This window comes from Meleagris gallopavo, chromosome 23 (assembly GCF_905368555.1).
Source record: "Meleagris gallopavo chromosome 23, MGAL_WU_HG_1.1, whole genome shotgun sequence".
NCBI lineage: Eukaryota > Metazoa > Chordata > Aves > Galliformes > Phasianidae > Meleagris > Meleagris gallopavo.
Window position 1 is genome coordinate 5,798,974 of NC_139426.1, and position 13,872 is coordinate 5,812,845.

The 13,872-nt window shown below is 44.8% G+C and overlaps 1 protein-coding gene across 14 annotated transcripts in view; it reads right to left on the bottom strand.

The window, feature by feature from the left end:
• The window catches only part of DISP3 (dispatched RND transporter family member 3), a 116,996-nt gene that overhangs the window by 79,194 nt on the left and 23,930 nt on the right, over positions 1 to 13,872 (bottom strand). For 10 of the 14 annotated variants that reach the window (XM_085242200.1, XM_085242205.1, XM_085242210.1 and 7 more), the window contains 3 exons: positions 10,542 to 12,094; positions 9,408 to 9,524; positions 9,051 to 9,217 (listed from right to left, as the gene is read on the bottom strand). The gene's annotated coding sequence lies outside the window, so the exon portion shown is untranslated. Of the gene's footprint in view, positions 1 to 9,050; positions 9,218 to 9,407; positions 9,525 to 10,541; positions 13,869 to 13,872 lie in introns of those variants that run through there. The other 4 variants (XM_085242197.1, XM_085242207.1, XM_085242199.1 and 1 more) reach the window with 4 other exon arrangements.

Sequence of the window (13,872 nt, forward strand, 5' to 3'; positions counted from 1 at the left end):
GAGAAAGATTGATTGCTGTGGCTCTAATTAAGTGAGAAGCCTTGATAGCCTCATAAGCTACAAGAGCAGAACCAGAGACCTGATGGGGAATTACAGTGGCACAGCCTCCTCTGCTGCTCCCTGCCACCTTCTCCTTTTAGGACCAGCACCTTAGGATTCTGAGCACGCAGTCACCCTGTTCCAGGCTTTATGGACTACAAGTCATTTTAAGGGGAAATAGAAGAAATGTGCTTTCCATAGCTGAGCACGTGATAGGAAGCTCAGGGACTGACTACAGGTGGGAAGGAGCAGCAGTTGGCGAGCTGCCTTTCATCCTCTGCCTCACTTGATTTTAAGGTGTCTCTCCACATTAAGCACATAGCATTGCATCCATTTATAGTCTGTAAACAGTGTCTCATATCCTGGCCGGGAGGGCACGGGGAGTGCAGGAGGAAGTAGGAGCGAATAATTATCCACCAAGGACTCGAATTCTGAGATTTACATCCTTCCTCAGCCATAAACATTCCTGAGAGCTCTGGAGATAAATACTTGCTCTCTGTGCACAGGAAAATGCTGCCTGCCAGCCTACAGCTGCTCAGCCTCCCCTACATGCCATTTCCCTAAGGATAACCCAGCTCTCAAAGGGAATGCAGCTCTCTCCATCCCTACAGAAGTGATGTCTTCATTGGATATCTCTCTTGCAGTACAGCTCTAGGAAAATACATGGGTCATGGGAAACAACACTTGTGCCAGCTCTTCATTTTATACTGAGCTCATGATGAACTTGAGGCAGACAGAGCCCTTCCCATCTCCCTGACTTTGCTCTCAGCCTCACAGAATCATATAATCATTTACGTTGGAAAAGAACACTACGTTCATCTAGTCAAACCATCTTCCCATCATACTACCATTAAAACACCTCACTCTCCTCCTACACGTCAGTCTTACCCCAAACCAGAAAACTCCTCAGCCCATCCCACCTTAGCTCTAAGCACACCATTCCCTTTCCACATAATTGTCTGTGGCTACTGTCCTCTAGCACACTACGACATTTTTACCTATTCCTTTGTATGTGCATGTTAAATATTTTTTCTTGATAAACGTGAGTCAAATTCCTTGAACCAGGAATATCCCTCACACTTCATTATTTCCATGAGAGGTGATAGATCCCTGCAATATGCAAAGGAAACACAACTGCTTGATCCTGGCCTTGACGCTAGCTTTTTCTGTATGTTATTTGCTTGGGCTGCCTCAATTTCACCACTGTGACTGCCTTCCAGAGGCACAGTGAGACCGAGTCATCATATAATCATGGAATCCTAATGGTTGGAAAAGACCATTAAGGTCACTAAGTCCAACCATCAACCTGTTCCCACCATGCCCACTAATCATGACCTTCAGTGCCACATCTCCACAGTTCCTGAACACCCCCAGGGACGGAGACTCCACCACATCCCTGGGCAGCCTGTGCCAATGCGTTTACCACCCTTTCAGAGAAGGAATTTTTCCTAATATTGAACCTAAACCTTCCCTGGTGCAACTTAAAGCCATCACCTCTCATCACGCTAGCTAGGAGAAGCAGCCAACCCCACCTTGATACAACCTCCTTTCAGGGAACTGTAGAGAGCGATAAGACGTACGTATAAGATTTTAGATAAGAGAAGCTAGAAAAGGGCACGACCATTTCATATCATGGTGTATTTGATCTTCTTAGTAACCAGGCTCAACTAGCAAGATCCCATTGTAACTGATAGCCGAGCAAGATTGAAGAATTCAGCAGTTATCATCTTCACTTTGCGGTATCTTTCCCCAAACATGCTTGCAGTGCATTCCCTTGACCCCAGCACAACTCCACTTCAATCTCTGTCCATCACACATTGTTGGCCTTGGAACTCAGAGCACCAGGGGGTGACAGACACATCCAGAGAGTGACAGACCGCCAGAGTCAGCAGAATGCAGCCTGTTGCCATGGAAATCCAAGCCCCCTTTTCTAGCATCTGTGCTGCTCAGGGGAATGTGGCCAGCTCCCACTGTGAAAAATCTTTGTAAAGAGTTCCATGGAGAGTTGGTTTTGTATCCCACAATTGCTCTTTGCTCACCAGCCCAATTATGTGTTCTAGCAGGAAGCGATGGACCACAGCTTGGCTCAGGATGTGTGACGTCAGGGAGCATTGTCTAACAGATGAGCCTGCAACCAACGACACGTTTTTCTAATACAAAACCTCTGCAGGAAAATTTCAGATTTTTTTTTTTGACAGTGGAAAATCACAAAATCACAACTAAGGTTGGAAAAGACCACTAAGATCATCTAGTCCAATCATCAAAAAACATCAAAAGATTCATTTTAACTGCTATGCCATAGGACATCACCAGGTAATACCTTTCAAAAGCATGTTTTGGGGACATCTGCTTATTTGAATGCACAGAAGTTATATCCTGAAGGCTTGTTTATTAGCCCACTACTCTGACAGGCTTCTTTTGAATGACAAAGGCGTTGTAATAGGTGTGACACAAATAAAGCAGTAAAATAAAACCAAGCACCAGGACAGAGGGGTGTTGGAAAATTCCAGCAGCAAACCAACATTTTTGGCTGTAGTAGACCTTGTAATTGCAGAAAATGCAGGCAGAAAATAGGAGTTATTAACTACTTCTCTAACACTTCCAAGCTTCCATCACATCACCACTCACATAAGCAGTATTATGAGGGTGGTGAGGCACTGGAGCAGGTTGCCCAGGGAAGTTGTGGGTGCCCCATTCCTGGCAGTGCCCAAGGAGGTTGGATGAGATCCTGGGCAGCTTGATCTGATGGGAGGCACCCAGCCCATGGCAGGGGGTTGGAACTGGATGACCTTCAAGGTCTCTGCCAACCAAAGCCTTTCTATGATTCTATGACCATGCAGTATTACAACCATTTTTCTACCTGTGTAAGTTAATGATATTCCATGCCAGCTGTGTACTCTGCATACACACTGGCACTTGCTCAATAACAAACATGCTCATATGCCTGCCTCCGTACCTATAAAGACAGAAATGTGGTCACCAGGGTATAGGCACAATGTCAAAGATGTGCAAGTTCCTTTCACTTATCAAAAGATTTTGTCAAGGCTAATGACCTGCCCTGTTTTCCCCATAAAATGATTTTGCATTTCCAAGCTTACTTAGTCACATCAACCCTCTTGGCTTGTAGGAAATATCAAGTATTGAAGTGTGGCTGCTGCTGGTAGAGGCTCCTGCTGTAAGTGCCAAGTTAGGAGTGCTAGGAGCGGCTTGGGCTTTCAAAGCTTCAGACAGCTTCATTAGCCAAACAAAGGCCACACGTCTAGAGCAGTACAAAGAGCCAAGGGTGTGATGTAGAAGAGCTCTAGCCTGAGAATGAAGGCAACCGTTCTTCATTATGTTATTCTACATGTGACCCTGTGGGAATGGGCTGTTGTTCAAGGAGATGTGATAATAAGCTCTCCAAGGATGCTGGCTCTGTGATGTCCAAAACATAGATATTTGTGATTCTCCCTCAAAGCCCTCAAGACTTTCCCTTCCAGGCTTTATTCCAGAAGCTCAGATAGACACTTAGAAAGACTGCAACGCACCAGATTTCCTCATACAGTTTCTTACACCACAGTTATTCAATCATTAGATGCTGCTATAAGGCACAACTGATGCCTTTTCATCCTCAGTGGCCCAAAGCCGTGCCCCAGAGGGCTCTTCATCCAAGAGATTTGCTATTATTTATTGAGGATACTCCCTGAAATCCATGGTTTATGCCATACAATTCCACTGCTGAGTGGTTAGAAAAGTTTCTTCTGAACTTAGCCACTGAAATCTCTCCCCACGCAAACAGCCTCCCCAGAGAAGAAAGAAATTTATTTCCTGCCTGTCCCACTTGGAATCTTTTCCCAATGAACTTCAATGCTAATAACTCTAAAACCCAGCAAGTGAGCTATTTCTGTTCCTCTTCCCACCACTACCAGTATAAATATCACCCTGAGTCCTGGGGGCTAAATGCCTTCTTAAAAGAATGCTCCCTTTGAACTAGAGAATTGGATTATCCAGAAATCACAAGAAATCTGGCAGCGGGTGAGGATTTCACACGCAAATCTCAGGCTGACGTACACAATGTTTTTCTGTGTCTCAGGCTTGTTGTTGGGTGGGTGAACCGAGTTCCCAAGCTTCAGATGAACAGGTGGAGGCTCTTCTGTGCCAACAAAGACTTCTGAGCTGAGCTGAACTGCACTGCAGCAGAGGGAGTGGGTTCCTCTCCTGGACATGGTGCCAGCCTGCTGTTAGGACTAAGCAGTCCTAAAGGAACGTGTGGTCTCTCCTACCACAACAGACAAGTTAGCAGTTGCTCTCTTGTGACCTTCCTGTTAGCATTCTTGACTCCAATCCAAACACCTGTATCTCCATGAAATTGCTTCCAGATTACCATTAACTCATCTCTAGCCTCATTTTCCTTTTTCCTCTTTTTCTCCTCGATTGTGAGGCCTTACCCACTTGGCTGCTTCATTACAGGTGACCTTCAGCACAGGCTTTGTTTGGAAAGTGATTTAGAACCAAATTACCCATCTATTTCTTTCACCTCCTCCCTCTTACTGAATGCAGCAATAGCAGCACCGGAGAGGATGTCTGAAATAGCACATTTTGAACACATTACAGAAAGGGAGATAGAACAGAATGCCATCCTCCACCACAGTTCAAAATGAAGGGGCTAAACTGCTTTTGGAGAAATGACAAAACAACTGCACAATTTATTCTAAGGATACAGGGGAGTCTGATTTAGATCAGGTGGAAATATCTCTTAAGGAACTGGGGATTGTGCTAAGAACAGAGACTGCAGGACAACACGGGGGTAGGGAGCAGAATAGAAGGGGGATGGCAAAATAAACCTTGTTGCTCTGGTTAAATCTCACTGGAGCCAGCAAGCAGAGCAGGTTTCTCTGATTCACACTAAATCAAAGAACAGTTATATGTCTGCTTGGTACAAACTGAAGAAATACAGGTTACCATTCAAATCACAAAGACAAGGGTTGAGTATGAGCTACAACACAAAGCTGTGAGCTATACCATAGGCTCATGGCTAGAGGGGCATTTCTGTACATGTGTGAAAGAGAAAGGAGAAGATGAAGAAATAACTAGAGCTGGAACAGATCACCAGGAACAGTCAGAACAAACAAGAGAAATCTAAAAAAAAAAAGTCAAAAAGAGAGAAAAGATGCTGGTAAAAAGTGTGATTATAGAGCCCTCCACATCCTAAGTGGCACTAAGAGCTAGAGAGAGTTAAAAGCAGAGTAAATGGGGAAGCAGTGGTGGAGTCCCTGATTTTGTGGAGGAAGGATTGTTCAACCATTACAGCATAACATGTAGAGGGTATATAAGCAGCAGACACTTATACAAAAGAATGTCGAAATCAAACACCTCGAAAACTGGACCCACTCAAGAGAATCTGATTCTCTTTCTTTTTTTGGTGATGGCATATCCATCAGCCAATATTTTCTGAGCAGAATCACAGAATCATTGGGGTTGGAAGGGACCTCCAGAGATCATCGAGACCAACCCCCTGCCAAAGCAGGTTCCCTACACCAGGTCGCACAAATAGGTCCAGGCAGGTCTTGAATATCTCCAGAGAAGGAGGCTCCACCACCTCTCTGGGCAGCCTGTTCCGTCACCTCACCTAAAGAAGTTCTTGTGCACATTTGTGCAGAACTTCCTATGCTGCAGTTTCTGGCCGTTTCCCCTCGTCCTGTCTCCACACACTGCTGAAAAGAGTCTGGCCTCACCACTCTGCCCCCCACACCTCAGATATTTATAAACCTGGATCAGGTCCCCTCTCAGTCTTCTTTTCTCAAGGCTAAACAGACCCAGTTCACTCAGCCTTTCTTCATAGGGGAGATGCTCCAGGCCCTTCGCCATCTTTGCGGCCCTCCGCTGGACTCTTTCCAAGAGATCCCTGTCTTTTTTGTACTGGGGAGCCCAGAACTGGACACAGTACTCCAGATGAGGCCTTACCAGGGCAGAGTAGAGGGGGAGGATCACCTCCCTCGACCTGCTGGCCACGCTCTTTTTAATGCACCCCAGGGCACTTACAGAGGAGCATAGCTGAGATGCTAGTGCCCATGCTGCAGAATTCCTAAATTCTCTTGGACCAGTGAACTTAGGAACAGCTTAGAGCTCTGCAGAATTCTCAGCCTGGGGAATTAAAGCCATCTGTAAGTCAGATGTATGACCTGCTGTACGACAAAGGGAATCTATGTGATTCTTAATCCATGTAGGAAGGGAAGGTATAGACACGCTGAACTACTTTGGAGAATTAAATCAGTAGCAAACTGTTGCGCACAACCATTTAAGCACAGTGACTTACCAGATGATAAGAATTTAATTTACTAACAGAAAACATAAGAGGAAAGTCAAGACTAAGCAAAGCAGTAACAGAGAAGCCCAGTAATGAGATGCTCACGTAGGAGGTGATTGGCTGGTCCACGTGTTAAAAAGCAGCACAAAGTGGCTACAGGAAAACAGCAGGAAGAGATTAAGTGCTGACACTGAAATGCTATTTCCAGCTGACATTTATCTCTGCCTTGGAATTCCCAGTCGGAGGGGAGGTGACAACAAACGGGAGAAATTTACACTGGCCACTTTATGCAAATCTAACCTTTCTGCACCTGCCAGGTGGGAAGCATTTATTTACTCTCTGGCTGTCTGGCTAAATTGGCAGAAGCTCCAAATCTGAACAGAATACAGAGAAGGTCAAAGGAATGTGGCTCATGACTGTAATTTCAGGACCTGCTACAGGCAGTGCAGTTTTAATGTGGCAGCTGACAGATATACACTCTAGGCAAATGAACTGGCAGAAGACAAATGCATGTGCCAGTGTATTCTTTCACATGAGGATTTCAATGCCCTCTGACGGGTACACTCAGATGCTATCCTGTGTCACACTCCTTTCCTGTGTCTTGCTCATTAAGGACATCAGCAAAAACCTCTCTAGTTCAAGTATGAAGAGTGATTAATTCTGGACCAGGCAGATCTGAGTTCAGTCTCCTTGGTCACAAGGATTTTCCAGGATGCAAAGATCTGAAAATGAGCAGTAACTGTGAGATGTCCCAGTCTAGGGGTGAATTAGTCACAGTCTTAAATAGAAGGATAACATTTAAATGTACACTATCAAAATAACATGTTTATACTGCAGTCTAGCAAGCAAAAACATAAATTCCTGCCATTCCTGAATAAGACTGTCTCTTTTTCTGGCATGCTAAATATTATCTCTTTGCAATATATAGCCATGCTCAGCTTTTTACATTAGAAAGTCTATTTTTGTCCATGTAAATAAAATACAGCCATCTCTTGGGTAGGAAGCAGCACAAGAGCCCTGGTTCCTGATATAGAAGATCAGGGAAATAGCAAAGACCAATTTGTCTGGCTAAAAGCATAGAAGACAACTTCAGACAGGCTGCAGGTACCTTTGCATGACACTGAAACACAGTCATGACACGGGAAATTAAAGCTAAACCCTAAAAGTAAAACTACTGGAAGACAGGAATTGACTTCTGAAAAAACAAAACATCTTGTGCCATCTTGCTCCTCTGGGATCTCCAGGGCTTATAGAAGATGAAATAATGCAAAGTTCACAGTAAATACCACTGAAATCGTTGATTCCTCAGCTGATACACCTGTCTCTGTGCAACGTTAGGACCAAAGCAAATGGCATCACATTTGAGGGTCTCATGCAGGCAAAATGGACACATTTCCAATGCTGTGTCCTGCAGACTTCAGGTTTCTTTCAGCATATCATCGAGCCCAGTTTTGCTTAGCATGCAAGAACTGAAAACAGCCTGAGGTTGTCTGGTTGCAGGGCATGCCAGGGGCGTATTCCTGAACTGGGCATGCCCTCACGTTGCCCCTGCCCTACATCTCCATCTGGCTGCTTTTGTGCAAGAAAAGGGAAAAAAAAGAAAAAGATTTATGAAGGGTCAGGGAAGAAAAAAAGCCAAAGAAAGAAAAATCCCTTAGGATAAAAAAGATGAGAAATTCAAGGCAGTTTTAAAGCAGTTAGTGAAGGCAGGAGCCCAAGCTGACCTGAAGTCAGAGCAGTGAGAAAGTAAATGGACTTTTAAGGACTTCAGCTGAGATTTTCAAAGTCTTTTTGACAACTTGGATGTTCGTTTCCACTCGTTTCATTGGACACCCGCCAACAAAATCCTGTGGGCTGCTCTCATTCCGGAGGTCTGAATTCTGACAAAGTGCACCTAGACTACGTTTTATTTTTTACCCTTTTTTATAGGGATCTGTATAAAGAATCAGGGAAAACAGCAACCATTTCCTTCAACAACAAAGATTCTGAAGGGCCCAGAGATACAGGTTACAGAAGAATCACTGCAGGTTAAGAAAGAGTTACAAACAGACTCCAGAACAGCAGAACGGCTCCTGACATTCACAGCCACGTGGCTCTTTTGCTTCCCCTGCTTTTTACTATAATGGATGCTTGAATAACAGCCACATGGGTTGTTCCCTTTCCTGAAAGAAACAGCAACAGTAGAAACCAGCTTTTTCTGCTTTACAATCCTCATGAGCTCCACATTAAGATGACTTGGGGCTTCAGTTCTGTGAGACTATTGACTGCCCAGCAGGTAAAGAAAGCAATAAGTGGCAACCAGTTGATAGCAGCAGGGAGCTCCAATAAGTTTTGTAATCAATACAAAGTATAGCTGAGACAGCTCCAAACACTAAGGCAAGGAAGCCCAATTTAATGTGCTTATAACCTTTCTCATTTCTTTTTGCTCATTTTTTAATTCCCCATTCCTTTCAGTAGCATTCAAGAACTAATTTCTCCATGGACACAACAAGCTCGTGCTTCATTCACCATTATCTTATGAATGCCTTGTAAATTGATTTACCTGCATGGCAAAGGGGAACTGCTCTGGATCTCCAGGATAGAGCTCAACAGAAAGTAATTTAATTTGGTTGTTGTTGTTATTGGGTCTAAAGTGAGCATAAATGAGTGAAAAAGAAATGAAAAAGATCAGGCACTTCTAGCTTTCTGACAATGGCCAAAGACTGAACGAAGGAAGATGCAAGACCTTTCCAAGTGCTCCTACTGGATCCAGGTTTCATTTTCTGCTCTCCTGAGAGTGCCAAGGACCCTTCAGACATTCCACCAGTGCTGTTGTTGCATGGACACAAACTCAGAGTTCTGAGCTCTGTCACAATGTTTGTGTTTGAGCTCCAAGGAACATGGGAAGAGGATCTGCAAGGAGACAGTTGTGAAGGACAGGTAAGCAACGGTATATCTAGATGTTATAAAGGCTTTGTAGCATTCTTGCACAGACAAAATAGAATGCTGTAAGGATCAACTTACAGACAACTTTTCCCACAGCACAGTACAAAAATTATCATGCAATTACAGAAAGATATGTGTTGTGTGCTCCATCTCCTACCTGAAATCCACTGGGATATCTGCAGGTTCTTTTGCACATCGTTCTCCCCCTTTTCCAGTGAGTCAGTTGCAGAACCTTTCACCTCTGCAGCAACTTCTGCTTCCCAGTGCGATTCCTCTGGAAGAAAAATCAGCATCAAATTAATTCTTTGGAGAAAGTGGAAACAGAATTTTTCTGCATCAGGAGTGTTTTCCTTTTTCTTTACTAGCTGGGATGGGAAATGGAAGAGATGCAATTTAATTCTTTCAAAACTTTTCCAATGCTTTGATAAACAAAAAAATAATTTCAACCTGAAAAATGTCAAATATAAAAAGCTAGTAATTATTCTGGATGGCCAGACAGAACAGTCATACTAGAGAGTCAGGAAAATTCCATTATTTGTCAGTTACCAACAATTTCCAGGAAATTTTTCATTAAAGACCATTTTGCAACAAGAAATAAATACATGCTTTAAAAAAAAATGCTAAAAATACTGAGAAAAGGGTCTCAGGTGAATGAGAAAACCTCGATAGAAGGCCAATTTCATGGGAGATACGTAATGGTGCTTCACCGATTCAGCAGCCCCAGATATTCTTCCAAGGTAATAAATGTCCTCCAGAACTATTACATGAATGTTACTTTCTTCAATATATATATTTTTAATATATCAGATGGATTAGAGAAAAACAACAGCCAGCTTCAGGCAGTTCCAACTGAGAATCCAAAACAAGGATGCTAGAAGTCAAGCATTCCATTAGAAACTATCACTTGTCCACACTAGGAAGCAGCAAGAAGGCAACCTAAATAAAACAGACTCCCTGCTGCTGCAGGACAGGTGTACAGCTGTGCTGAGATGACCACATCTGAAGCTCTTTCAGGATTCACCTCAGCCATTCTACTCTGAGAGCCATGGACTCCTCGGGCTTCACGATCAGAATCATCCATGCTTCATGATCAGCATCAAATAGGACTCCTCCAGCAATCCCCAACCACAGCAGTGCCAGGAAGAGATGCTGCATCAGGAAGGCAATTTCCCTTTCTTTTTAACACATTTTAAATGAATGAATAATTCATCCCAAATGGCTTGAAGCCGAGTCGACTCTCCGTGTTACCACCTGATTATATGTTCCATAAAAAGAGATGACAGCAATTTACCTCTCTCCTCTTGTAGGGTGGGCTCACGGGGGGATAAATATGCTGCCACCAAACCAGAGTGATGAATCGTTCCTCAGAGCAACCGGCGATGCTTTTAGTGATTTGGCATTTAGTGCTTCCCAGTGGGAGTGGTGAAGAGAGGGACACCAGCATCAACCTTCAGGAAAGGAGGGAAAGCTACGGGCAATGTTTTGTTCTCTTTGTTTGTCTCCGTTGGATTAATTCACTGCAGAATACTCAGCAAAAGCACCCGGGCAGAGGAGCATTCCTCCTAAAAGCAGTGCAGCTTGCAAAGCTCAGGTGCTCAGGAAAGCAGCCATTAAATCCAATCCTGTTTTATTATTGATTAAACAGTGGAGTTAGGTTGGAGGACAGGAGCTGCATTACACATTCTCTAAAATGATGCTTCTTTTCCCTGGGCCACTCGTATAACAAGCTGCATATCACGCGCCAGCCTTTCAGTTAAAAAATGAGAGCAAGAGAGATTTGCACTGGGCATTAAAGCAGACTTAGAGGCAAGAGGAGAACTGAAGTGGGTGCTATTCTTGCTAGAATCAGCAACTCCATCCCTTTATCAAACCAACTTAGGACAAACTGAGCTTCTCGCAGGAGGGGACCATTAGTTTGGCTGGTATAGGGCTTTTTGGATACTTTGAAGCTACCAAGCACTGATTTTGTTAAGGCAGCCTGAGAACTGAGGGCTTCATTTCTTAACCAACTTAAGCTTGATTACCACCGCAGTCTGTTATGGGACACCGTAACACGATGGAAAGTACAACAGTGACAAAATCCTAGGCTGCAGCAAGCAGGACTTGCACAAACGCAACAGCTATGGGCACAGAAATAAAGGAAAAATCTGCTAACCTTCCAAAAGCCTCAAAGTACACAAGGATCTCCAGCAAAATACCTTTGCTTCCACTGCCAACCTTTAAATCAGGTCTGGGAAGGGGTGGATCCGGCTCCATTGCATGCAGCTGAGCTCCCCTGAGCTGGCCCTGCCTTCCCTCCAGGTGCTCAATCACTGCTTGAAGCCGTGACTTAGCATTTCTGCTACAGATATCCCTTATGTTTATGGGCACACAAAGAGCTACACCAAGCCAAGGCAGCCAAGTTTGGAGACATCAAAGGTCGGGCTGGATGGGGCTCTGAGCACCTGATGGAACTGCAGGTGTCTCTGTTCAGTGAATGGCAGTTGGACTACGTGACCTTCAAGGGTCCTTTCCAAACCTACGATCGATCTAAGCTCAACCTCCTTTCCCACAAACACATCCTGGCTATGAGTTTTTTCCCAGTGCTGGGATCCCTTCCACTCAAAGCCACACATGGTTCACACTGTGCAAGAGGCCCTTTGCAGACAGATGTGCACCCACTGGCACAGAAGCCCACGAGACATTTCCTTGTGCACACGTTGTGCCTGCACATCCACACCTCCACTGCCTTACCTGCACACTTTGTTCTGCTGCCTCCGTCCTCCCCTCTGCTCCCAGACTGCAAGGGGCTGATACAGCATGTAAATGTGCTACAAAGACACATCCTCTCTGCCTCCCTGCTGGCTATGGGGAACATAAAACACAGTGGAGATTGCTGCTATTTTATTATTTATGAAGCTTTGGTTATTTCGTGTATAAATAATCCATGACTGCAAAGTGTTGCTGGCGCTGTAATTGAATATTCATGAGGTATTTTTGTTGAGAATTTTCACCATCATTTCAAACCCGGGCGCAAAAATAAAAATCATCATGATAAAAATTTCATCTGTCACTTCGCAGTTCTAATCTCCGAGAAACAAAACCTCTCTCTTCCACCCCACGGATTTTCTGAGGTGGAGGGAACAAAACAGTGGGGTTAATCTGGAAGGCAGGTTCATGCTGCACTGGAAAGAAGCAGGTGCATCCTGCATACAGCTCTGCCTGCTGTCTCTTAGCATTGTCAGGATGCTTCATCTGTCGATGCTTTGCTGTCTGCAAGGAGCAAATGCAGATTTCCCCCTCTCCTTCCTAGAAACATCTCTCTTTTCAGGTTTAATCCCAGTCAGAACCTTGACTGAGGAGCACCCAAGTAGGATCACCCAGCAAACAGCATAATGGAAGCATGCTGCTGCCACCCTGTGGAAAATGGAAGCCCCCAACTGCTGGGGGTCACTCCAGAGATTCACAAAGCTACAGCTGGTAAGGTGGTTACACAGATAGGTGAGGCAGTCATGTCCTGATGAGACAAATGGTGAACAAACTGGGGAATTTCCTTGAAGCAACTGCAGGATTTGCAAGGAAGGTATCTGCATGCTTTGCAGGTATGATTGATGTGTTTGTGCTGTGCCCATGGTGGACAGGGGTCACGTGCATTGAGAGGATGGAAAAGAAACATAGAATCATTAAAGTTGGAAAAGACCTCCAAAATCACCAACTCATCCTCACCATGCCCACTGACCACATCCCTCAGGGCCACATCTTCATGATTCTTGAAATCTCTCCTAATATCCAACCTGATCCTCCCCTGATGCAGCCTGAGGCCATCACCTCTTGTCCTGTCGCTGTTACGTGGGAGAAGAGGTTCACCCCCACCTCGCCACAACCTCCTTTCTGGGAGCTGTCAGGACTGATGAGGTCTCCCTTGAACCTCCCCTTCTTCAGACTGACCCACCCCAGCTCCAGCTCCCTCAGCTGCTCCCCATAGGACTGTGTTCCAGACCCCTCACAGCTTTCTTGCCCTTCTCTTGCCACACTCCAGGGCTTCAGTGTCTTTCTTGTAGTGAGGGGCTGAGTACCACCACTGCACAGGTTCTCAAGGACAATTCTGGCAAATTGTTGGACACCTGCAAAGAACAAGCCTCTCTTGCATCCCAGAATAGTATAACGTGAAGTTTTACCTACTTGCCTTGCTGAGATTCCCCTTCTCACAAGGCTCTGTATTCACTGTGCCCTTCAACTCCTTCATTTCTACCCCAAAAATGGTTAGAGGGGACTAACAAAAAATACAGCCCTATTGAAACTCTTCCCCCCCTTCATATGTATGTCTTCTGACCCTCCTGGTGAGGAAACTGCAGTCACCTCCATGGTACAAGACCAATGCCCAATTCTCATTTCTGCCCTACAAGTTCTTCAGGTCATAGCTCCTTCCTTTTCCAATTCTGTGAAGCACTGCGTATGCACGGAAAGGAAACAGCAATGGGAGAAACAAAATGTTCCCAGCCTCCTCAACCCCAAAGCGGAGCATATGAGGACCTGGCAGTCAGATCTGAGATCTGAGATTCTGCCACCATCCACATGCATGTGGTATTGCAAGGCTGTGTCCCATCAGTACATCACATATGGGGACAGAACTCTCAGAGCAC